This window comes from Mangifera indica, chromosome 17, assembly GCF_011075055.1.
Source record: "Mangifera indica cultivar Alphonso chromosome 17, CATAS_Mindica_2.1, whole genome shotgun sequence".
NCBI classification, from domain to species: Eukaryota; Viridiplantae; Streptophyta; class Magnoliopsida; order Sapindales; family Anacardiaceae; genus Mangifera; species Mangifera indica.
The window spans coordinates 11,565,487-11,589,597 of NC_058153.1; the positions used below are offsets into that span (position 1 = coordinate 11,565,487).

Consider the following 24,111-nt stretch of genomic DNA (forward strand, 5'->3'; position numbering starts at 1 on the left):
TTTCGCCTGAGAAATTTACATGCACCACAAGGAGAGCCACCGCCATTCCCAGACGATGCCATATGGTAATTAAGAGACAGAAGAAGCAAAGTAGCACAGAAACTCATAATGGGGTGTGTTTTCACATTTTGGAAATGTTTTTGTTTTCGAAAGTCTCCAAAAATTGTACAAAACATTTTGGGTCATTTTGAAATTTTTGAAAATTTTTTAAACGTATTTCATTTAAAAGAAAAATCGTAAAATTGATTAAATAGACATATTTCATATTTTCAAACCTGAAATGTCTTTAAATCTCATATTAAATTCATCTCCTCTCCACTCTTTGATGTGTTACTCATCTCCTCCTTAACATATTATATTAGTGTGTATTGTTGTGTTTTTTTTTAATATCTACATGTGTTTACTTAAAAAAACAATTTATAATAAGTTTTATGATTCTATTTTATAATATTCTTTCCTTTCTTTCTTCTTTTATTATTTATTATTTATTTTATACTATACAAGTTTATATATTTTTGCTTTTCAAAATTTGATATTTATTTTAAAAAAATTCATATTTTTCATATTTATAAGTTTTCTCATATTTTTATTTCTTATATTTTTAAAAAAATGTGTTTTTACATTCTATGTTTCTGTGTTTTCGTTTCTATTCTACGTAGAGAAGAAAGGGGGAGAATCTAAAAAATGGAAAATAATTTAAGGGCACACGAGCACACTAGGAAATGGTGCACATAAATCAAAGACTTCAAGGTGAGCGTGGGTAGGGGAGAGTGGGGCTTCTGAGAGTTGGGTTCTTCTCATAAGCAGTGTGAAAGGGGGACTTCTTTGAGGGCCTATTTGTAGACTTTTAAGGGAGCATGCTTGATGGTTAAGGCAATATGGGTCGTTTATTTATGCTTTTATTATTTCTAACTTGGTTTCATTTTCCGCCGAATGCCTCACCTGGGAACCGTTGTTGCTTGTCGTTTTATGGATGCTACTGTATTAGTTTCCTCTTCTTCAACGACACCTGCAGGTGAAAGTCCGCCGACGTAGACTCTATACTTAGTCAGTGATTTATGTATAGGTCCCACCCAAGGTTTGGCTAAAGACAATGCACCTGCAAAAGTTTAAAAATCTAAACAAATTCCCATTCCTACTAAAATTTGGTTAAATTTGTCATCAAATATAAGAGTAAAATCGTTATTTTAATAATAATATTAAAAAAATATAATTTTATCTTATTTTTCTTAATTTTAAAAATAATAACTTCATCTTTGTCTAAAGTTTTTAACTTTTAAGAAATTATATTTTTTCTCTCAAACTTTTTTCTTTATTTTTCTGACCACCAACAACCTGGTTTTCACCCTAAAATTGATCATCATCTCTGTCATTGTCTCTCTTTTCTTCTAAGGATACGAATGACCACTATCCCAAGCCTAGGGATGACGCTTCTTCTAAATGATAAAACATTGTCTCGTCTAGAGAGTACCGTCTTGGAGAAAGAGCCATCGAGAGAGTGTCGTTAGGAGATAAACACTAGAGAGGGAGGTTGCTATTCATTGGATTAGTTGGCCGAATTTTAGGATATCAAATCTTAAGAAAAAAAATGAATTTTTTAAAATTTTATTATAAAGGAAAATTATTAGTTTTTCAAATTAATAGAGAGAAATTAGATATAATTTTATTTATTTTAATATTTTTGATAAAATAAATATTTTACTTTTAATACTGACAAAAAATTTCACTTTTATACACTTAATTTTTTTTTTGAATATAGATGAGTTCGGTGGTGAAAATGTATTGCCATGCATGAAAATATACCCCTTAATTATCATTTAAAAAAATATTAAGAAAGGTAAAAAAAAAAACCTTATATGACGATGACAACGACGATGATGAATAGCCTCGGGGGTGCAATCACCACGGCTTAGGTGGAAATAAAAAATTAAAGATAAAGAAAGTTTGTTTTTTTTTTAGTGACATCACACATTGAAAAAAGAGGAAATCACATCATCCCACCTAATGTTGGATTAAAACCTTGTTCACCCCTAGATGACATCAATAACACTTTTCACCCAAAATAAAACTATATTTATATATGATAAAACTTAACAAATATTAAAAATAAAATTATCATTTTATCTTTGTTATTTTATTTTAAAAAATTATTATATAACCATAAATTAAAAATAATTTTTTTTAAATCAAATTATATAAAAATGTATTTATTTCTTTTTCTTTTCATTCTCATTTCCTTTTTTCTTCTATTTCTAATTTTAGACAAGGAATGATAACAAATAATAATAGTAATTGTATTAGTATAAATATAAATAAAAATATCAATGATATATAATTATATATTTAGACGTAAATTATAATTTTTAAATATATTAAAAGTATTTATAAATTTGAATGACTAATCTATGAGTTTTTAAAAATTAAACTGTGATATCTAAAATGTTTGACTCTAATCTATAAAAAGTTGATTTTTAATTTTCTTTTCTAATTTATAGATAATAAAATTACTATTCTACTTTCATACCATTAGTTTTTTTAAATATAATTAAATTTTAGGTAAAAATGGATTATTAATGTTAGATAAGGGTGGAAAGTGTTTTTAAATCAAACCTTGAGTCTCCAGAAACAATTTTCACTTGTTCATATATCATTGTAGTTTTGCGTACTTAGTCAACTAACTAGCTTTTGTATTTATTTTGTCTAATTTCAATTTGGAAATTTCTTTTTTTATGAAATTCACCCAATCTATTATCTTCTTCATAGTTTTAGCAACATGCTTTCATCAAATAAACAAATATTTGAAATAAAACAAAATATTGCAATAATTTCTATCATTTAAAATTAAAAAATTATGTAAATTTGTCATAAAAAATATGGGGATACTAGTAAATCAGTTTCTTTAAGAAATAGGCGCAGTCAGTGAAAAATGTGGGTGCATCAAAACCACATTGGGTTTCTACGTTTTTAAGGCCCAAGCCACCCTCAAGCCCAGACTACCACTAACAGAGGCCCAATCCAGTGCTCCTACTTACATAAAATAAAATGTTGGAAATTATAAATACATTTAAAAAAAAAACTAAGCAAAATTTATTTCATCCAATAATGTATACTTAAGGTGTAATAATATTAATTAAAATTTATTGTGTTTAGTTGTCTCTTAATTGGAAGAATTGAAATGTTTTACAATGTCGGAAGTTAGTTGATTTTCATCTTGTTGACCTCAAAAGTGGAATTTTTGTGTTTAATTTTGGATGTTTTGTTGCCTTTATATGAATTTTATAAACTTTTGAGACAAAATGTTATTTAACTAAATGACTTTTTTGCTTTTGAATATTTTAATAAAAAAAATCTTACACATGTTTTAAATAAATCTAAGAAATTAACTTTTTTAAATTTAAAAAATAAAAATTTATCATTTTATCAAATTTTGGGAATGGAGACAGTCATTTTGCCAAAATAATTTAATCATTATTTTCTTGTCTTGATTATTTGTCTTTTCAATCTCTCTTCATACCAGACACTTGTAATTACTTATTTTGAGTAGAGGTGTCAAATAGGTCGGATTAGATTGGACATTTTTGGCAAAAAAGTAAGGCGCGATAAATCCTACCACTGTATTATAGCTGTCAAGCCTAGCCTATGGGCTCTAAGGGTTGGGTTGGGCCTTGCCTAACGATAAAACCTAGCTCAATACTATAATGGGTCAAGTCCATGCCATGGACCATAAGGGTCGGGTCATGGGCCTACACAACAGATGCAGCAGCTGACCCAACCCATTTTGTAGCTATATAATTAAAAAAAAAAAAAACATATATATATATATAAAGGCAAAAGCCAAAGCTGGCAAAAATAACTTGGCAAGGCTGTGCTTATTTAAAAAAAAAAAAAATTCCTATTTATCTATTATCATATAAACCCAACAACCCCCGTTGTCAAATCTCATACATTCAAATCTCAATCTCTCAGTCATATATTATTTTTAATCTCATTTTCTCTTATCAATTTACATTCTAAAAATTGTCTAAATTATATAAAATATAAATTAATTAATTTATATTATATTATAACATTTTTTCATGATATAATCATAATATTCTTTTACTACAAAAAAAAGAATATTAATAAAATATTCGAGACATTTTTTTATTTTAATAATTAAAAAATAATTTAAAAAACATAATTTAAAAATTAATTAAAATTTTGGGCAAACATGGTACTATAGGGCTTAGTCCACCCTATATATATAAGGTTAAATTGTCAACTTTATATTTCTCATAAATCAACTAGACCTATAAGGCCAGCCACTATACAAGCCTTAGACTTGGTTCAACCCATGGATCCAATGGGTTTGAAGAGAGCCAACCTGGCCACCTTAATTTTTAGAAATTAGAATAAATTTTAGAGTTAATAAAATTAAATTTGATAAAATATGATATAATAATAAAATTCTTTTAGAAGTATAAAAAAATTATTGAAATCCCCCTATAATAAAGTTTAATTATTAAAATAAATTATAGAGATAATTTGATCTTATCCACTAACTTGAATTTTAACAACTCACACTTACCATTCTTTAACCACAGAAAATTAAAACCTAAAAAGATTTTTTTTGTTAATATTTGTACCTCCAGGGTGCATTTGATTATGAGACATTAAATATTACTCTGGTAATTATTTATATTATTTTATTTAGTTTATAAGTAATAAAATATTCTGATAATATTCTATTACTAATAATAATATAGTAGATAATATAAACCCAGACTATCACTAACAGAGGCCCAATCCAGTGCTCACACTTACATGAAATAAAATGTTGGAAATTATAAATACATAAAAAAAAAACTACACAAAATTTGTTTCATCTAATAATGTATACTTAAGGTGTAATAATATTAATTAAAATTTATTGTATTTAGTTGTCTTTTAATTGGAAGAATTGAAATGTTTTACAATGTCGGAAGTTAGTTGATTTTTATTTTGTTGATCTCAAAAGTGGAATTTTTATGTTTAATTTTGGATGTTTTGTTGCCTTTATATGAATTTTATAAACTTTTGAGACACAATGTTATTTAACTAAATGACTTTTTTGCTTTTGAATATTTTAATTAAAAGAATTTAACATATATTTTAAATAAATCTAAAAAATAAATTTTTTCAAATTTAAAGAGTAAAAACTATTATTTCATCAAATATTAGGAATGAAAACAGTCATTTTGCCGAAATAATTTAATCATTATTTTCTTGTCTTCATCATTTGTCTTCTCAATCTCTCTTCATACTGGGTATTTATAATTTTGCTTATTTTGAGTAGAGGCATCAAATATGCTAGATTGGGTTGACCCTTGTTTAGCAAAAAACCTTAGCATGATAAAGTCTAACACGGTAACCGATCATGTCTGACCAATAGGCTGTAAAGGCCGGGTCATGGGCTAGACAATAGACTTATAAGTCTACTCAGCCTGATCCACTGTAGCTATATAATTTAAAAAAATATATTTTTGACGATAGAGGCGAACCAGCGTTTTTTGCCCTTCTGCTGGCAGAAATAAGCACAGCAAGCCTGTTCAACGGCCTCCTTTAATTTGGGTTTTATTTATAAAAAAGTTATTTATAATTTTTGTTCAAATTTATAAACGATTAAATTATAATTTTACTTTTATGAAATTAATTTTTTTAAATATAATTAAATTTTGAGTAAAAATGTATTATATATATATCATTTAAAGGTGAAAAAAATTTTTTAAACCCAACAATGGCAAAGATTTGTTATTTAAGCCGGTTCAGCGGCCTCCTTATTTTTCTTCCAAAAAAGGAAAAAGAAATTTTAAAAAATCACACCAGTGATTAGATGATATATAATAAAATATAATTAATTCATGGTGGAAAAAAGACAAAAAAAGAAAGAAAGAGAACAACCATATTTATTGATAGTGAATAGGATTAGATTCAAATTAAATTAAATTTAAATTTAAGTTTGATTCAATTTATATATAATTAAATTTGAGTTTGAATTCAAACTCATTAAGCTTGTAAAAATCAAATTTTAATTCTGTTTGAATTTAATTTAATTTATTTTTTATTATTAAAATAATATTATTTTAAATATATTAATCAAAATGGGGGTTTTCCAAAGACAAAAGACATATTATTTTAATATATATTAATATATATCACCGAATTAAAAAAAACATACAAGAAGACAAAAGACAAAAGATTGGAAAGCATACCGTTGAAGGCCGTTCCTGTGATCACTCTTTCTGATCAGATGTTGACTTTCCCTACGAAACTAATGATGACTTGGTAAACCGGTTTGGTTTCATCTCACCGTAACCTCAAAAAACATAACATCTAACAGAAATTTCACATGCTTAAACTGGAGATCTCTAGTGGTCCAACTTAGCTTGCTTTTAGGCAAATGGCATCACTAAACAGCATTATAAAAATTTAGGAAAGTGAATATCCTTTTTCAGAGATTGATTCATGCATATATGCTAATAAACTATGTAACCTTAATCCTAATTAGTAAATTTCCGAATTATTCTCATATTATTTGTATTTTTATATTATTTACATATTAAATACGTTTAAAAGAATTTTTAAACCTAAAATATATTAAACACATATTTTACATATTTTTTGTATTAAACATAAATTATACGTCATATTTTTGAATTTTTTTCTAAACTTAAAATACAAAATTGTCATTTCTATTTTCAATTATTTACGAAAATATCACTATTATTTAAAAAAAAAAACCTAACAATATTTTTTTCTTAATTTTCAACTCTAATTTTTCGTATTTCTCCCCTATGACTTGTACAAAGATTCATTTTGATATAAGTTTAAAATTTAAACTGATTAATTTGCTTGTTTTTTCCAATGACTAGTGTATTACTTATTTTATAAAGAATTTTGATTATATATTATATTAAATTAGGTATAATAGTTAATTAAATATTTTACATTTCAATTGTGATATTGATTTTTAATAGGAGATTTGTGAAAAATACTAAAATTATTATAATATTGTCATATTTTTAAAAACGTATTATTGACGATGTGTCATATTAAACTCGTATATATACGTTTCATACTTTTTCAATGTAAAAATTTTAAAAATATTTTTTTACAAACGTATTTTTCATTTTTCGTTATATTATACTCGTATAATTCACGTTCCCTTTTTTTCTATTCCGTATTTACTAACTAGGACCTTAATATAGTATTATCCAAAAATAAATAAATAAGAAGATTGATTGATGTGGGATTACTTGTTAGATACCTTCAGTCAGAATAATATTTCTTTTAAAATAAAAAATATTATTTTAGTATTATTGAGTATAAATTATTATTGTATTTGATTAAATTAACATATTTTATGTTAAATATTTATTTTGTATATTTTTAAAAATATTGTTCATCTTAATAGTATATTAGTTTTCTATGTTGTTAAATTATAAAATTAATTAATTAAATTATTATTTTTTAAATTGTTAATATATTTTTTCTAAAATAATCTCTAGTTTGCAAGTTAATTTAATTAAAAGCTAAGATATTTTATTATAAAAATTAAATAAATAAAAATATAATTATAATTAAATTAAGATTAACTAAATACTCTATTAAAATCTAAAATAATTTTAACAATTTGATTATTTGAAAAAGTAAATAAGATAATATCCATAATTAAAAACAAATTCTCATGAGTCAAATGCCTTGCTAGTGATATTACAAAGAAGATAATAGAACACATCCAGGACTTTTAGTCAAAATGGACTGCTCCAGATTCTTCTATTTAGCACGAATTAAGATTTAAAAAGATTGTCTCCATCTCCACAAAAGCGCTTGTAAATCACCTACGAATGGAATACATTTCCAAGTTTATTTTTGCACCATGGAACACAGCTTTGAAAATACTATTAAGAGAAAGAAAAGTATTCGGAGTACACCTAATTCCAGGGGAAAAATTAATTTTTAAACTTAAAATTATAAAAATAGAGGGAAAAATAACTATTTTAAAATTTTAGGGTAATATAAAATATGTATATAAATAAAATTTTTAAATGACAATCGTCTTTTCACACTTCTCAATTTTAATAGATGGCAATTGGAGGTCTAGATAAAAAGAAAAAAATTGCCAGAGGGAGAGGAAGAGTTGGGAGAGATAGGTCACCAATGATGACATTGAAGTTTAAAAACTAAATCTTAAGAAGAGAAATATCATTTTTTAAAACTTAGTCTAGGAGTAAAATAGTTAATTTTTAAGATTTAGAAAAAAATAAAATAAAATTTTAAAAAGTTAGAGTTTTATTAACTTTAGTTATTAATAGATGAATAAATGAGATTTTTAAAATTAAATAGACCGGAAAAAAATATACTTTGGGTGGGTATAAGTTCTTTGACCGAAGAAAAACCCATAGAGCTTTTCTTCAGTGGAACCCATTAAAAGGAAAGGTGAAGGAATTGGCCTCTGCTCTGATTTTCCTCATAATTACATATGCTTTAATTAGTGGTTAAGTAATCAATTGTTAGCATCCTTCAGAATTTAGATGAGACCCTCATGCATCCTTAAGCCAATCTAGAGGCAAACGGAGGATAAAAAGAGAGTGTGTTCTCTTTAAAATTAGTTATCATATCTGATTTGATTAGTATGATTTAAAAAAAAAAAAAAAACAGCAAAGAGGAATACCCACAAAAGTTACCGCCTTTAATTAGGCCTCAGTCTCTTAACTTTTCACTATATTGATACAAATACACGAAATTTTACAACGTAACATGGCTGAAAAATAAAGAAACTACTTGGATTGATCAAAAGCAAGACCAGAAAAGTACCGAATATCAATCAAACCTAATATGAAAACTACAAATTGAAAGTTTAATAAGAAAATATGGCTGTCGTTGAGGTGTTGGAGTTTTAGAGTAGTCTTTCTTTTTTGCGACTGTTCTACGTTTTTTCCAATGCTACAAAACTGGAATTACAAAAGTTAGAGTTGGGACCAACTTTCAATGCTACCGAAGTAGAATTACAAAAGTTAGAGGTGGGACCAACGTCCAATGCTACCGAAGTAGAATTACAAAAAGTTAGTGGTGGGACCAACGTCCAATGCTACAGAAGTGGAATTACAAAAGTTAGAGGTGGGACCAACGTCCAATGCTACAGAAGTGGAATTACAAAAAGTTAGAGGTGGGACCAACGTCCAATGCTACCGAAGTGGAATTACAAAAAGTTGAGGTGGGACCAACGTCCAATCCTACAGAAGTGGAATTACAAAAAGTTAAGGTGGGACCAATCTCAACCCAACCCAAGAGCGAAGGAGGTGCAGTCTCTATATAATCAGCTTTGTGTTATCAAGGATAAAAAACATTTCTTCAGCATCGCACCCAGCCTTGTGTTATCAATAAGAAAAGCATTTCTTTGTTATTGTTTAATAATGGCTACTGCGAGATTAGCTATGTTTCTAGCATTCATGTCGCTCCTTTCCTTGGTATTTATATCTTTCTCTCTTTCTCCAATTACTTCATACACATTTTTAATTTCATTTGAGTTTATATATGAAGAAGAAGCTTCTCTTATAATTACTTCACACATAGACATTGTCTCCAACATATCTATACCCAATTTTGGACAGACACAACTGAAGATTCAAATAATGTATTCGAATAATGTTAGTCTTCATGGGATCCCACCATCTTGATGAAGATGTACAATATAATACAACTGTACTCTTCTTATATAAATTTTACTTATACAATATTATAATCATTGTTATGTAATTTGTGTTTTTTTTTTTTCCTATTTGATGTTGTAATTCCCACTATTATGTGGTATTGTTATATAATATGAGTTTTCCTTATCGTATTGATGTTGTAATCCACTATTCCTTTTTTTAAGGGGAGGATATATAAAATTTTATTTTTTTATTTTTATCTCTAATCCTCAAGGAATTGAATAAATTAAATATAAATTAATTCAATTAGTTAAGTTTAGATTGGTTTGACCGACCCTAAAATTAAATTATATTTGAGTTTCAAGTAAACAAATTTTTAATTAATCTTGAATTGGGGTTGTTTTAGCACACCCCAAACCAGCTCATATGTGGTTTTGGACCATGCACGCTCTATGAAGTGGCTTTTATCGGCCCGACCCGATCGATTTGTATACAAAAATGCATTTTCTGTCCCTTTACTCTCGCTATAATCTCGCAAAACCCTTCAAAAACATCAGCAATGGCGAGAACGGGGCTAGCTGCAACGACCACGTCTTCGCAAATCCATAAGCTCCCCCAAGCCGCTTATATTGACGCCGTGAAGTGGCTCCCTCCGGTCTCGCCTCTCTCGAAACTCTTTGCTGTTGCCCTCTTTGACACCGACGCTTCCACTCCGTCCCTCCAAACCTTCTCCTTTTCCGACCCATCTTCTCCCACTCTTTCCCCTCCCCACTCCCTCTGGACCCACATTCTCGAATCTCCTCTCTCGCCTCCTCCGGCCAGTCCCTTATCCTCGTCGCGGCGACTCTCTCTGGATCCCTCCACCTGCTCTCTGCGGGCCCATTTTAGGAATTGACGTGGTGGAGAGTGCTGGGGTCGTGAGCGTGGGGGAAGACGGGAGGGTCAATTTGGTTAATTTCGGTCGTGTTGGTGAGAGTTTTAGGAGAGTCTTTGATGGGGAGGGTTTGGTGGGGTTTAACGCCGTTAAATGGGCGTCGCCGAGTGAGTATGTGACTGGTGGGTATGGATTTGGACTTCAATGGTGGGATCTGAGACGCCATGGCGGGCCGGTTTCTCAGTTTAAAGGGAACTGGTGAGCTTTGATATTTGTTATTTGAAAAGTTTTATTTTTTGTGATCAATTGTTATAATAAAGTTTACTCTTTTATATATTACAAGTTTTTTGTTAAATTAAGCGTAAGTTAAAAGGTAATGGAATTGTTCGATGAGGGTTTTATTAACATTTGCTGATTAAAGATGATAATTTTTTGCTAACCGAGTAGCCTTTAAATTTTTTGAAGCATTTTTGGCATAATTTATATGTTTTTGAGTGCATAAACGCAGTCGGAAGAAATGTTTGGGCTATGATTGGTTAAATGAACCTTTGCTTGTTGGTTTTTGTTGATTGCTGTGGATTATGGGTTTTTGGGGTGATTTTTGCACAGGTCTCAAGGAAAATCTTCTGGGATGGTACATTCAATTGATAATCATCCATCAAGAAAACACACTTGCCTGGTAAGAACTTTTGCCTCTTTGTGTTGTAGAACTTTCGAAGTGTGTGTATGAAATTGGACATTGTACTTATAGTCGATTCAACTGTTGCCGCTGCCCTTTCTTTTATTTTATACATGTGAAATCTCTGCTGTTTCCTGCACTTTAGTTGTTAGAATGTTTCTGCTACTACCTTCCAGTTGCTTATCTTAGCTGTTAAAATATGCTGCAAGGATTGCAGTGAAGTCTAAAATGAATAATGAGACATGGCCTAGGGACATTTATACAATGCTTCTGATGATAATATTGAAATTTATATGTACCTACTAAAGTCCTGTGTGAGTTAGGTGCTACTGATGTACTAAAAATATTGAAATATATGTGTACCTACTAAAGTCTTGTATGCTTATATAACTAGTGGCTGAGCTCCAGCATGGTTTTATTATTTCAACTAAGAACAATTGCTGATTTCCTTTGATGTTATTTGGAATCATACAGTGAGCTGGAATATTAGAAAAAGAAATATTTGGTTGGTCGATGATGTTTTCCTTTTAGTGACCGCAAGAGGCATTTTATAGTGAAAAACCTAGGAATTCTATAGTAGCATAAGTTATTACTTTTTTCGAGTCTAATCGTTATATCTTCATTCAAACTATGGTTCTATAGTTTGAAAACCATACTGATGAGAAGCCTTAATAGGTTGCCATTTACGGCCCATTTAATGCGTTAAACGGGGATGTCCAATTGATTTACTGGATGATTCTTAAAGCCAGAATCAGCTTTCTTAATGTAACCTAGTATGACAGGTATATCTTGTTTGCTTGAATCTTAAACCCAGTTTTTTGATTTTCTAGTATTTGTAGGCTGGAGGCTCATCTGGTACAATATTTGCCTGGGATCTATGATGGCAGCAACAATCACTCGTTCTCTCTGTTGTTGGGACTGGAGATGCTGCTGTCCCTTCAATATCGGAAAGTGAGGTTTGGGAGGTTCAGTATGATTGCTATACAAAATCCTCAAACATTTTATCTGCACGAGTATATCCTGCCATGTTCTGCTCAGAGGATGGTATCCTTGCTGTGGTTGAACAAGCTATAGTGTTCTTGATCCAGCCATTGCTTTCTATCTCTGTCGTTTCTGGCAACAACATGCTCACTTGGATGAGTCAAAATCTTTGTTGTCCCATTGCTGGATTGGATAACTATGTCTTAATATAAATTTTGACAGATCATATATATATGTCTAACTGTATAGGTGAAGAACCCACCGAGCTTATGGCCGAACCTTGTGCAATTAACAGTTTTGACATTGACCAGCAAAACCCCTCGGTAAGTACTTAATTTACAAGATTTTTTTTTTCTATTTGCATTTGGGAAGTCTATATAAAAGCCTTTAGTGAACACACAAACTTTCATGCAGGATGTTATATGTAGTATGGACTGGGAATCTCTGGCGATCAGGATAAGACCATGATGTTTAGTTTATGATTGGATGTAAAGGGGGGTTAACCCCTCAGCTTCGAATCTGTTCACATTCTTCCTTCTCGACAATTTTCCCAAGAATCAGAGATATACCAAGCCTCTTGGTGTAATGTACTCCATTTTGGCCTTGGACAATGAATGGAGTAAGTTCCTGACAGATGACAACTATGATGTCCTTGAAATGCTTGTAGGAGAAGCAGTGTTTTGATAATGTCACGTCCAGTTTATTATGAAGGCAATTTATATGTTGATTGAATCGCAGACAAGCTGTTGCTGTGGGTAATTTGATTATGTCTTAGCTGCAAATACAATTCTAACCATTTGATCATTCTGACTGAATGAGAAACTTGAACAAAAGCTCCGAATGATGAAAATCATTTGAGTGAGTTCTGTATTTTCAAGATTTGGTACCATTCAAGAAGCAATGTTTTAAAAGCTATACTGGACTGGCTTGTTGAACTGGTTCAAGTGAGGCTTGGTGGTCAATCTGGTCTATGTTAATGTTTAAACTTGGAACTGGATTAATCTGTAGTTGAATTGGAGGAATCACGTTGGATCGAGACTCACCATGAGACTTGCACTCAACTTTATTTATATGGTGACAAATATGTTATCAAGCTAAAATTGATTTTTGTTGGATTGATTAAGTATAATATATATGTAAAATTGTAATTGTATTGTTAATGTCATAACTGACATTGTCAGATCATTCAAGACTCGGGCTTGCCCTCTAAATGGGTCAACGTCTAGATCCCAAGTTTGCCATCAAAACGTGCATTAATCCATGTTGAAAATTGGGTTTCGCAATTGCACGTAAGAAATCTCGAGTGCTACGTTTCATGATAATTTTGAGCCTTTTGATCACTTCTGCACTACTAATAATTTTAATATAAAATCATATGATATGTGAGATTTCGAGTAAGTGTTTACATAATCTTCTTTTGTCTAAAGAAATGACTCATCGAAATAATGAGTTATCATTGATATCGACACATATAAGATGGCCAAATGTTCGGGAGTTCCTCTATTCAATCTTTTTCCTTTTTTTTTATAGCTTGGATATCTTGTATTTACGCTTCTTCTCTTTGTTTCCCAAGCCTATAGTAAATTACAGATTGAGTTCGAAAAGGTCAAATCTTTGATGATTCCATCATACATGATTGAGTTACGAAAACCTCTAGATAGGTATCCCACATTTAAATTGAATTCTTTCTAATTAAATAATCTCTTTCTAGTTGCTTTGGAACAATTAGGTAATGTAATAAAAGAAATATGAGGTTCTGCTGGCAATATGTTATGGGGTGATGGCCTCACTGATGGGGTTAAATTAATACATTTTAAAACAAAAAATTTGAATATCAATCTCATCGATGTCATCAACCTCACTAGTATCATAATTTAATTGAATCAATTGAATCACTTTTAAAAAAATACGAGAAATCTAAGTCGTATAAGTAAAGAGATTTATTAATTGATAAGAAAAAGAATTCCTTAATATTTGAGTAAGTAAAAAATATAATGAAAGAAAGAGGAAAAAAAATCTTAGAATCTATAAAGAACATTATTATACATATTTCAAATTTTGAAATAAATATTATTTCGGAACATAATTCCTCAAATATTATCATGAAATTCAAAAAAATAATCATAAATTTGTTCATAATTGGCAGGGGAATGGATTCAAATTGAGATGAGTCAGGTTTGGTTTAATATTCAATTCGAACAAGTCTAAACTTGGATTGTATTACCTTATCTTGAGTTTGAATTTAGTTAGTTTAAATAGATCAAATCATTTACAAATCTATTTTTTTCAAAAATTTTTTATTAATGATGGTGATAGATTCACCTTCTCTAGTTTCTTTAACGATTATTCATCATCATATTATGGCCTTCATTTATTTGATAGAGTTTTGGCAACTCAACAAGATGGACTTCTTGAATTTAAATTAAATAATCTCTTATTCAGGCTCGATTCAGCTTGAGTCCTCCCCAGTTGACAAAAGTTGTTTCGATTTAGGGTAGTACAAAAAAAAAACCTCAGGTTCTGTCAATCTCAAATCACTCCCATATGTTTCTAGAAATACAGAAATCACTACCCGTGGCGGAGCATTATGGTTGATGAGCAAGCAACGTCCTCTGCCGTAAAAACATTACAAAAGATGGCGGTCCACATTTGCCCTCTCTTTAATCTTTATCCACGCGTCGCCAGTCCTTTCTTCTTCTTCTTCTTCTCTTTAACTCTTCGTAATCGGAAAACCCAAATTCAAAAATGGTTTCTTTAAGCTATTCGATGTTATCTTTCAGTTTAAAGTCTTCTCACTTTTCCCCTATTGGCCCCCCTCGTTTCTCCTATTCTCCCCTTCAACTCACTTCAAAGCTTCACAACTCGCTCAAACTCGCCTCCACTCGTCACATTTCTCCCTCTTCTTCTCTTCTTCTTCGTAGCAACAAGCTCTCCGAATTAACATTTGTCTCGCAAACTCGGCCCCGAACTGTCACTGTTTTCGCTGTTAAGGCTACAAAATGAAGACCCAGAAGGTCGTCTCTCTTTCTCACTTTACTTTCGCTTATCTGTTTCTTCTCTGAATTGGGTGTTGAAAAAGTCCCCAAAAAAATAATAATAATAAAAAAAAAACTTCTAAGAAGTTACAGTCATTTTAGTCATATGCCAGCCATATTTAGCGTGAATTGGCTACAAAATTGATGTTAATGTAGGCAATTTGTTACAACTGTTGTTGTATGTTACCGCGGTCATAATGTGCAGCCAAAAATACTGTAATTTTGGTTGGGAAAAGGACTATGTCCCATCCAAATTTTAGGCTTTCCTCAAGTTATACCCATGGGACATGAAAAACCCCAATTCCATCCATAGCCAAACTTATGTTAAAAGGAAGGATAAAATAGTTATTTTATTGTTTATATTAAAAAGTTTAAAGTTTATTACTCCTGCCCCTTAGGTATTAGAAACTAACATTTCATCCTTATCTAAAGTTTTCAAATTTTGAAAAATAATATTTTCACCCCTAAACCTAGGGTTTTCATATTTTTTAAAACTTAGTCGTCCCCCATAACTTTCAAAAATAGCATTTCACCCTTATTCTTCAACTTCATCTTTCGACGTCGTCTCCGACCTCCTCCTTCTCCTGGTGCGACGACAATGGTGCGATGAAGAGATTTTCATCTCCTCGTCACTCGTTGTGTCGTCCAGACGTGATGACGAAACGTCGTCCTTTGTTTATTTTCGTCCAGATCTAAGCGATAAAGGGTCATCCTTAATCATCATTTGCAGTCGGAGACGGGAGATCGGTGGAATACGTTAACCGTCGGTGGTGACCAAAGAGGGAAGCAAACCCTAGGGGTGAAATATAAACTTTTTAGACTTTAAAGATAGGTTGAGATGTTAGTTTTTAAAACCTAGAGGGGGGAAACGATAAAATTTTAAAATTTTAAAGTTTATAGGTAAAATGACGATTTTACCTCTGTCTCTAATTAAAATTTTGGATGACAGTTTGGCCATGGATGAGAATTGGGGGTTTTCATTTTCTGTAGATATAGGTTTGAGAAAGACCTAAAATTTGGATGGGAAATCGTCCTTTTCCCTTTTGGTTAATTAGGCAAGAAAATTTTGCTGCCAAATGTTATTGAAGTCATACTTACACTGTTGCAACATACCGAAATAAAGTTATTCCAGTACTGTTACCGGGATTAAAGAAAAAATTTTAACGCTGTGGTTGAAGTGTTGACGCAAATGTTGCAAGATGCTGATAAAATGTTCTGCCAAATAATGTTACCTGGGGCAGAGTCAATTTTGTTGAAGTTGTGGTTAGAATGTCAATGCAAATGTTTGGTGATATTTTGAAAATGTTATACCGAAAATGTTGCCGAAGCAATGCCTGTTTTATTTACCATTGTGTTATTAGAAAAGAATTGTTATTCCCCTGTAATTAGGTCTGAATCCAAACTGAGCTTATTTGAATTTGAGCTCGAGTTTGGTTTGAACGAATTTGAAACAAGCTAAGCTCGAACTCGAGCTTGAGATTGAAACTGCAATGTTTTCGAGCTTGAGCTCAAGCTTAGTTCCATACAAATCGAATCGAGCTTCAACTTGAGTCAGTTCGAATCCAATCATACCTATAATGGGAAGTAGGAGTGAAGTTGGTTTTGATGACAGTTGTGGTTGAAATGTTAATGTTGTTACATAGGCCAAAGGACTTATTCTCATCGAAAATATCTTATTATCTCAAGTTTTTACCCTTTACTTTGAAATTTTCAAATACTTACCCATGAGTGGTTACAATTAACGGTTTTAGGGGTAAAATCATTATTTTATCTGTAATATTAAAAATAAACTAAAATTTAATCTATTTTTTCTCTCCTAAATTTTAAAAACTAAAATTTTTCCCCTAACTTAAGTTTTAAAAAATGATAGTTCCCTCATAGAGTTTAGTTTTTATATCTCTGACGTCGTCATCAACAATAAATATCTCTCGATGTCTCATCTCCCTCTAGCAGTCAAGCTTTTCTCATTTGGAAGTTTGGACAATATCGATTGATGTCAAAAATAACTCAGCTTTGTCGCATGAAGAAGAATCTCTCATCTTCGTCGGGGAGACGATGTTTCGTCTTTCTCGACAAAACATTGTCTTCTGCTGGGTTTAGAACCATCAGTTGGAGGAAAAGATCGTGAGGGAGCAACCGTCGGAGGAAGAGAAAGGAGATGCTGCTGGAGAAGCATTGGAGATGACGTCGGATTTTGAAAACCAAACCTTGGGAGAGAAATGTTATTTTTTAAAACTTTGTCTGTAAGAGAAATTATTAGTTTTTAGAGTTTAGAGATGAAAAAGAAATAAAATTTTGAGGGGTTAGAGTTTTGTTAACTTTAATCGCTCATAGGTGGATAAATACAATTTTTAAAGTTAAATGATAGAAACTTATGATAAAGGGATACATTGGGTTGGAAATAGTCCTTGGGCCTTGTTACATATGCAACGTTGCATTTTACCATGCAGAGTGTTTTTTGGTAATGTAAATGAGGTTTGGTTGCTTGGGTGCAAAAAAAAAATGTTTGTTAAATTTGATGGTTTTGTTGATAGGCGTCGGCAAAGAGGCTTCGGATGACTGGTGGAGGGAAAATACTAAGGAGGACAGCTGGAAAGCAACATTTGTTGGCTAAGAAGAACACCAAGAGAAAATTATGCCTCTCTAATGGGGTGTTTGATTTGAGTAATATTTGATTACTAAAATAGAAAGATTACATTAAAGATACATTACTTAGAAGATTATTGGGTATAAATGATTACTATATTTGATAAAATTTGATAAGTATAAATAATTATTGTATTTAGTTAAAAGTAATAAAAGATTATTAGTAAATTATTTTACTTAAATGCCCTTGAAAAAAATATTTTTAAATATTTTTTATATTATTTGTCATATTAATTAAAAATAAATTTATTTTTACCTCAAAAAATTAATAAATAATAATTTTTCTATAATAAACTCAAGATTATCCCAGTAATCTTTAAATACCTAAGGTAAAAGTGGTAATCAGATTATTACCTATATTATTTGCTAAGTCAGCATTGGTAATAAAAGATTACTGTAATATTTTATTACTGATAAACCAAACAAGAGAATAAAAGATAGATTACTAAGGTAATCTTAAAATCCTTTAACCAAACGCACTCTAAAATTATCTCAAGAGAATGTAATCTTTTATTACGGATAAACCAAACAAAAGAATAAAAGATAGATTACTAAGGTAATCTTAAAATCTTTTAACCAAATGAACCCTAAAATTATCCCAAGGGAATGATTTTCTTTTCCTTCTACAAAAGCCCAGTCTAATTTGTTCACTGTGGAAGCGTTCCACGTGTCATAAAGGTGCTTCCATCACATTTATTGCTCATACCAGTCAGGATATTGGTCACAACCGACAAAAAGAGAGTATACGTTCTCTTAGAAAAGATTAATGACATTTTTACCCTTAAGGTATGACATTAGTCGAAAAATAGAAATGGGTGACATGTCGTTTCCAAAGTAGGAACTGTGAATTTTGATGGTCTTTGCTTCCAACGGAGAAATGGGTGGTCTGTTGTTCGAGTCCAAAACTATGCTGAAACGACCCATCACCCATGAAACTTGAAAAATCTAAATATCTACCCATAAAGTGTTTTCATTAATAAAATTCATTGGAGGAAGAGACACAATAGTCATTGTACTTAATATTAAAAAATCCAAATTTAAAATTATTTGTAAATAAAAAAGTATTATTTTATAATTCATGTGTGGCCAGAAATAAATGTTTTCTGAAAAAAAATAGTAGAGAAATAAAATACAGTTTTACTATCAACCAATTGTAGTTAGACATGTGACTAAAATGTTGAATTTTGTACAATTTGAAATAAAAATTTTAATGAATTTATAATTTTAATTAGTATAGTTTATTGGTGCATTGACACATGACAGTGAAAACATATAAAACGATGATTCAGTGGATGATTCTAAAATGTCAAAGTTAAAGGTATTAATACATTATTTAATATTAAACTCAGTAATACAAATTTAGTGGTTACAAATTAAAGTGTTAAGTTGTTTAAATAGTATGAGAAAGTGTAAAGGTGACATGTGGAGGGTGGGATTGTCATTTAACACATAAAAGAAAATATTCAAATAAAATAATCAACATTTTAAATTCTCATTTGAAATGTATTATATATTTTATTCCTTAATATTAAATATTTGAGAATTAATATTTCTTCAAATTTCTTAGTAGAGTGAAGGATTAATGAAAAACTTTCATATGAATTTAATGAACAAATAATACTCTTTTATCATAATCATGTGTGTGCATATTTATTCGAAGATGAAGGTGATGACCTAAAAATACATAATGAGATTATATCATAAATTACTTAATTATGTTGGTAAATTGTAGTAAATTGATAAATTAAGCTGAATTATATTGATTAAAATTAATTTTTATATATAAAAAATAGTTTTCTATCATCAATTAAATAAAGTATAAATAAGCAATTTAAATGAAAATTAATTTTTATGGATGCTTTTGTCAACAATTTATTTTGAAAACTAATAGAAAACACTAGCAAAATTGGATGACAGCTGAGGTATTTAGAAACTTGTCATTTAACCAAACTATGGGAGGGAAATAGTTCTTCGGCCTTAACTTAAAAGAGAAAATAGATGATATATATTGGCCCACATTAACCTTTCTTTTGTCGTAATTCTCCTTTTTATGTTATATAATATGTGTTTTTCTTATCTTTTTATTATTATAATTCTCCTTTGAGCTTTTTCAGAATGGAGAATCCATAAAATCATGCTTTTTATTTGTATATCTAATAACAATAAAACTATGTGTACCTAATTTGGGTACATAAATATGTACACATTTATATGTGTCATCATGTGATTGGATGATTTTGAATTAAGAATAAAATAATAATCAATCATATGATGACACATATGAGTGTGTATATATTTGTGTACCCAAAATGGGTACACATAATATTACTCATCTAATAATATACCTTAATATAAACTATTTAAATTTTGATTAAATAAGTTAAATTTAAATTAGTTTAAATATTTAAATTTAAGTTGATTTAATCAAATTTAAAATTAAATTATATCCTAATCTCCACTACAGAATCTTGAAGTAACTTCTTTTAATTCTTGAAATAATTTTTTTTAATTTTAAATTGGTTCAGATTCGAAAATATGTGGTTTTCCCGGGCAAGAAAATCTGGACCATACACAGTGTACGTATCGGCTTTTATCGACCTGATTCAACTAATCGGCTCGACTGATCGAACTGACTGACCAACCCGACTGATCTCTATTCGAAAAAGCATTTTCTGTCCCTTTACTCTCTTTTTCCTCGCAAAACCCTTCCAAAACATCAGCAATGGCGATAACGGGCCTAGATGCAACAACCACCTCTTTGCAAATCCATAAGCTCCCCCAAGCCGCCTATATTGACGCCGTGAAGTGGCTCCCTCCGCTCTCGCCTCTCTCGAAACTCTTCGCTGTCTCTCTCTTTGACACCGACGCTTCCACCCCGTCCCTCCGAACCTTCTCCTTTTCCGACCCATCTTCTCTCACTCCCTCTGGACCCCACCTTCTTGAATCTCCTCTCTCGCCTCCTTCGGCCATTCCCCGATCCTCGTCGCAGCGACTCTCTCTGGATCGCTCCACCTGCTCTCTGCAGGCTCCTCGGGGCTCGAGTTGCTGCACGCGGTGGACGGTAAGGGGTTTCACGAGGGATCCATTCCCGGAATTGACGTGGCGGAGAGTGCTGGGGTCGTGCGCGTGGGGGAAGACGCCAGGGTCACTTTGGTTAATTTCGGTCGTATCGGAGAGAGTTTTCGGAGGGTTTTTGATGGGGAGGGTTTGGTGGGGTTCAACGCCGTTAAATGGGCATCTCCGAGTGAGTTTGTGACTGGTGGGTATGGATTTGGACTTCAATGGTAGGATCTGAGACGCCCTGGTGGTCCGGTTTCGCAGTTTAAAGGGAATTGGTGAGCTTTGATCTTTGTTATTTGAAAAGTTTTATTTTTTGTGATCAATTGCTGTAATAAAGTTTACTCTTTTCTATATTGTAAGTGTTTTTTGTTAAATTTAGTGTAAGTTAATGGTAATGGAATTGTTCAATGAGGTTTTTTTTTTTTTTAAAAAAAATTAACATTTGCTGACTAAAGATGATAATTTTTTGGTTGCCGAGTAGCCTTTAAATCTTTTGAATTATTTTTGGCATAATTTATATGTTTTTGAGCACATAAACGCTGTGGGAAGAAATGTTTGGGCTATGAATGGTTAAATGAACCTTTGCTCGTTGGTTTTTGTTTGTTACTTACATATGCTTCGATGGTTTTCGTTGATTGCTGTGGATTATGGGCTTTTCATGGTTAATCTTGCACAGGTCTCAAGGAAAATCTTCTGGGATGGTGCATTCAATTGATATTCATCCATTAAGAAAACACACTTGTCTGGTAAGAACTTTTGCCTCTTTGTGTTGTAAAACTTTCAGAGTTTGTGTACGAAATTGGACGTTGTAGTTATAGTTGTCTGTTGCCTCTTCCATTTCTCTTATTTTGTACATGTGAAATCTCTGCTGTTGCCTGCATTTTATTTGTTAGAATGTTTCCGCTAGTACCCCTCCTGTTGCTTTTCTTAGATGCATAAATATCCTGCAAGGATTGCAGTAAAGTCTAAAATAAATAAATAACGTGACATGGCCTAGGGACATTCATACAATGCTGCCGATGATAATATTGAAATTTATTTGTACTTACTAAAGTCCTGTATGATTTAGATGTTATTGAATTACTAAAATATACTAAAGTCTTGTATGCTCGTATTACTAGCGGCTTAGCTCCATTATGGTTTTATTATATCAACTAAGGACAATTGTTGCTTTCCTCCGATTTTATTTTGGATCATACAATGGAATGGACCATTTGAAATAGATGTTTTCCTTTTAGTGTCTGCAAGAGAAGAGGCATTCTATTGTGAAAAACTGAGGAATTCTATGGTAGCATAAGGTATTACTTTTTTTGAGTCTAATCGTTATATCTTCATTCAATCTCTGGTTCTATAGTTTGAAAACCTTACTGATGTGAAGCCTTAATAGGTTGCCTTTTACAGTGCATTTAATGCGTTAAATGGGGACGTTTAATTGATTTACTTGGTGATTTTTAAAGCCAGAATTAACTTTCTTAATGTAACCTAGTATGACAGGTATCTATTGTTTGCTTGAATCTTAGAGCCAGTTTTTTAATTCTCTAGTATTTTTAGGCTGGAGGCTCATCAGGTACGATATTTGCCTGGGATCTATGATGTCAGCAACAACCACTTGTTCTCTCTGGTGTTGGGACTGGAGATTCTGCTATCCCTTCAATATCTGAAAGTGAGGTTTGGGAGGATCAGGATGATTGCTATACAAAATCCTTAAATGGTTCATCTGCACAAGTATTACCCGCCATCTTCTGCTCAGAGGATGTTATATGTAGTTTGGAGTGGTTGGGAGGTATGATATTTGCCTAGGATCTATGATGGCAGTATGCTTGCTATACATCGACCAGCAGAACCCATCCTTAAGTACTCTGCAAGAACTTTTTTTCATCTATTTGCATTTGGGAAGTCTATATGAAAGCCTTTACTGAACACACAAACTTGCATGCAGGATGTTATATGTAGTTTGGAGTGGGAATCTCTGGTGATCGTGATAAGACCATGATGTCTAACAAAATAGTTTTATCCCTTAAAAATTATCATTCAGAAATGTTTCAAACTCTCTCTTTATGAATCTAGAAAATGTGGTGTTTTAGGAATTTATGTAACCTCAGTGTAATTTAATTCAGCATTTTATAATATGTGCAAAAATCTGGTAAAGTGGTTGTATTTTTTTGTTCAGGTAAATTAAATCTTACATCTTCACCTACTAGTCTAAGTTTTTGAGTCCATAGAGTACTTGATAGATTAGGTGTTTTAACATGATCAAAGTGCATGTAGATGAGAACTGTTCAGACTTAACTTAAAAAAAAAAAAAAAAAAAATTTCATTGAACTTTTCTTAAGTGGAACCCATTAAAGGATAAGTGACGAATTAGCCGCTGATGACAAGAGTGGTAGGAGGATAGCTATCTGATTTTCCTCGTAATTACATATGCTTAATTAGTAGTTAAGTTACCTTTAAGCAATTTTATAATTCTTGCATAATCAACTGTTTATCTGTGAGATCAGATATGAAGAAAGAGTGGAAAATGCTATTGTACTTTCAAAGTGTGCATCGGAATCCAACAGAATCAGTAGCCATTCAATAAGACCTGGAAACATAATCCTATCATGCCTGAAGGTCCTTATGACATAGCCATTGATGAGGAGGTAAATTAACTATATAAGTAAGAAAAGTTTAATATTTAACATTTGCAGCAGTTGATCAAAATCATTTGCCTGTTGATTGAAGCTGCCGTGGAAAGTGTTCTAGGTTTTTACAAGCAAAGAGAATGAGCAGGCAAAGGCGATTGATGAAATTTCTCTGCGGTTGAAAATTCTTGAATGCTAGCTCAAGGATAGGAGAAGCTGAGATCAAAATCCCTGACCTCTTGCTCTCGGATCTATGCCACCAAAGAAAATGAACCAATTTTTGTCTTGTAGGTTAAATTATGCATATGAAAACCTACTCTGTATTGTGATTAGGGCAAACATGACTAGAGTCGTTTTAGTGTTTGTATCAAATGAACTGAGCTCAAACAAAGATAGTATAGACTTTGGATTCAAGGTATATCCATCTTTTTTACCGGTTTTTCATCTTTTTCAATCAATCTTTATCTCTTCTTGCTTTTTTATCATTTCCAATAATTTTTTTGATGAATTTATTGTCAATTGAGTAAATCGAATTTAATCTCAA

The 24,111-nt window shown here is 31.2% G+C and overlaps 2 pseudogenes; both read left to right on the forward strand.

Moving 5' to 3' along the window:
• The first annotated feature begins 10,105 nt into the window (after positions 1-10,105).
• Positions 10,106-13,241, forward strand: LOC123200489 (annotated as a pseudogene).
• Positions 13,242-20,419: 7,178 nt separating this feature from the next.
• On the forward strand, positions 20,420-23,139 carry LOC123200490 (annotated as a pseudogene).
• Positions 23,140-24,111: the final 972 nt, after the last annotated feature.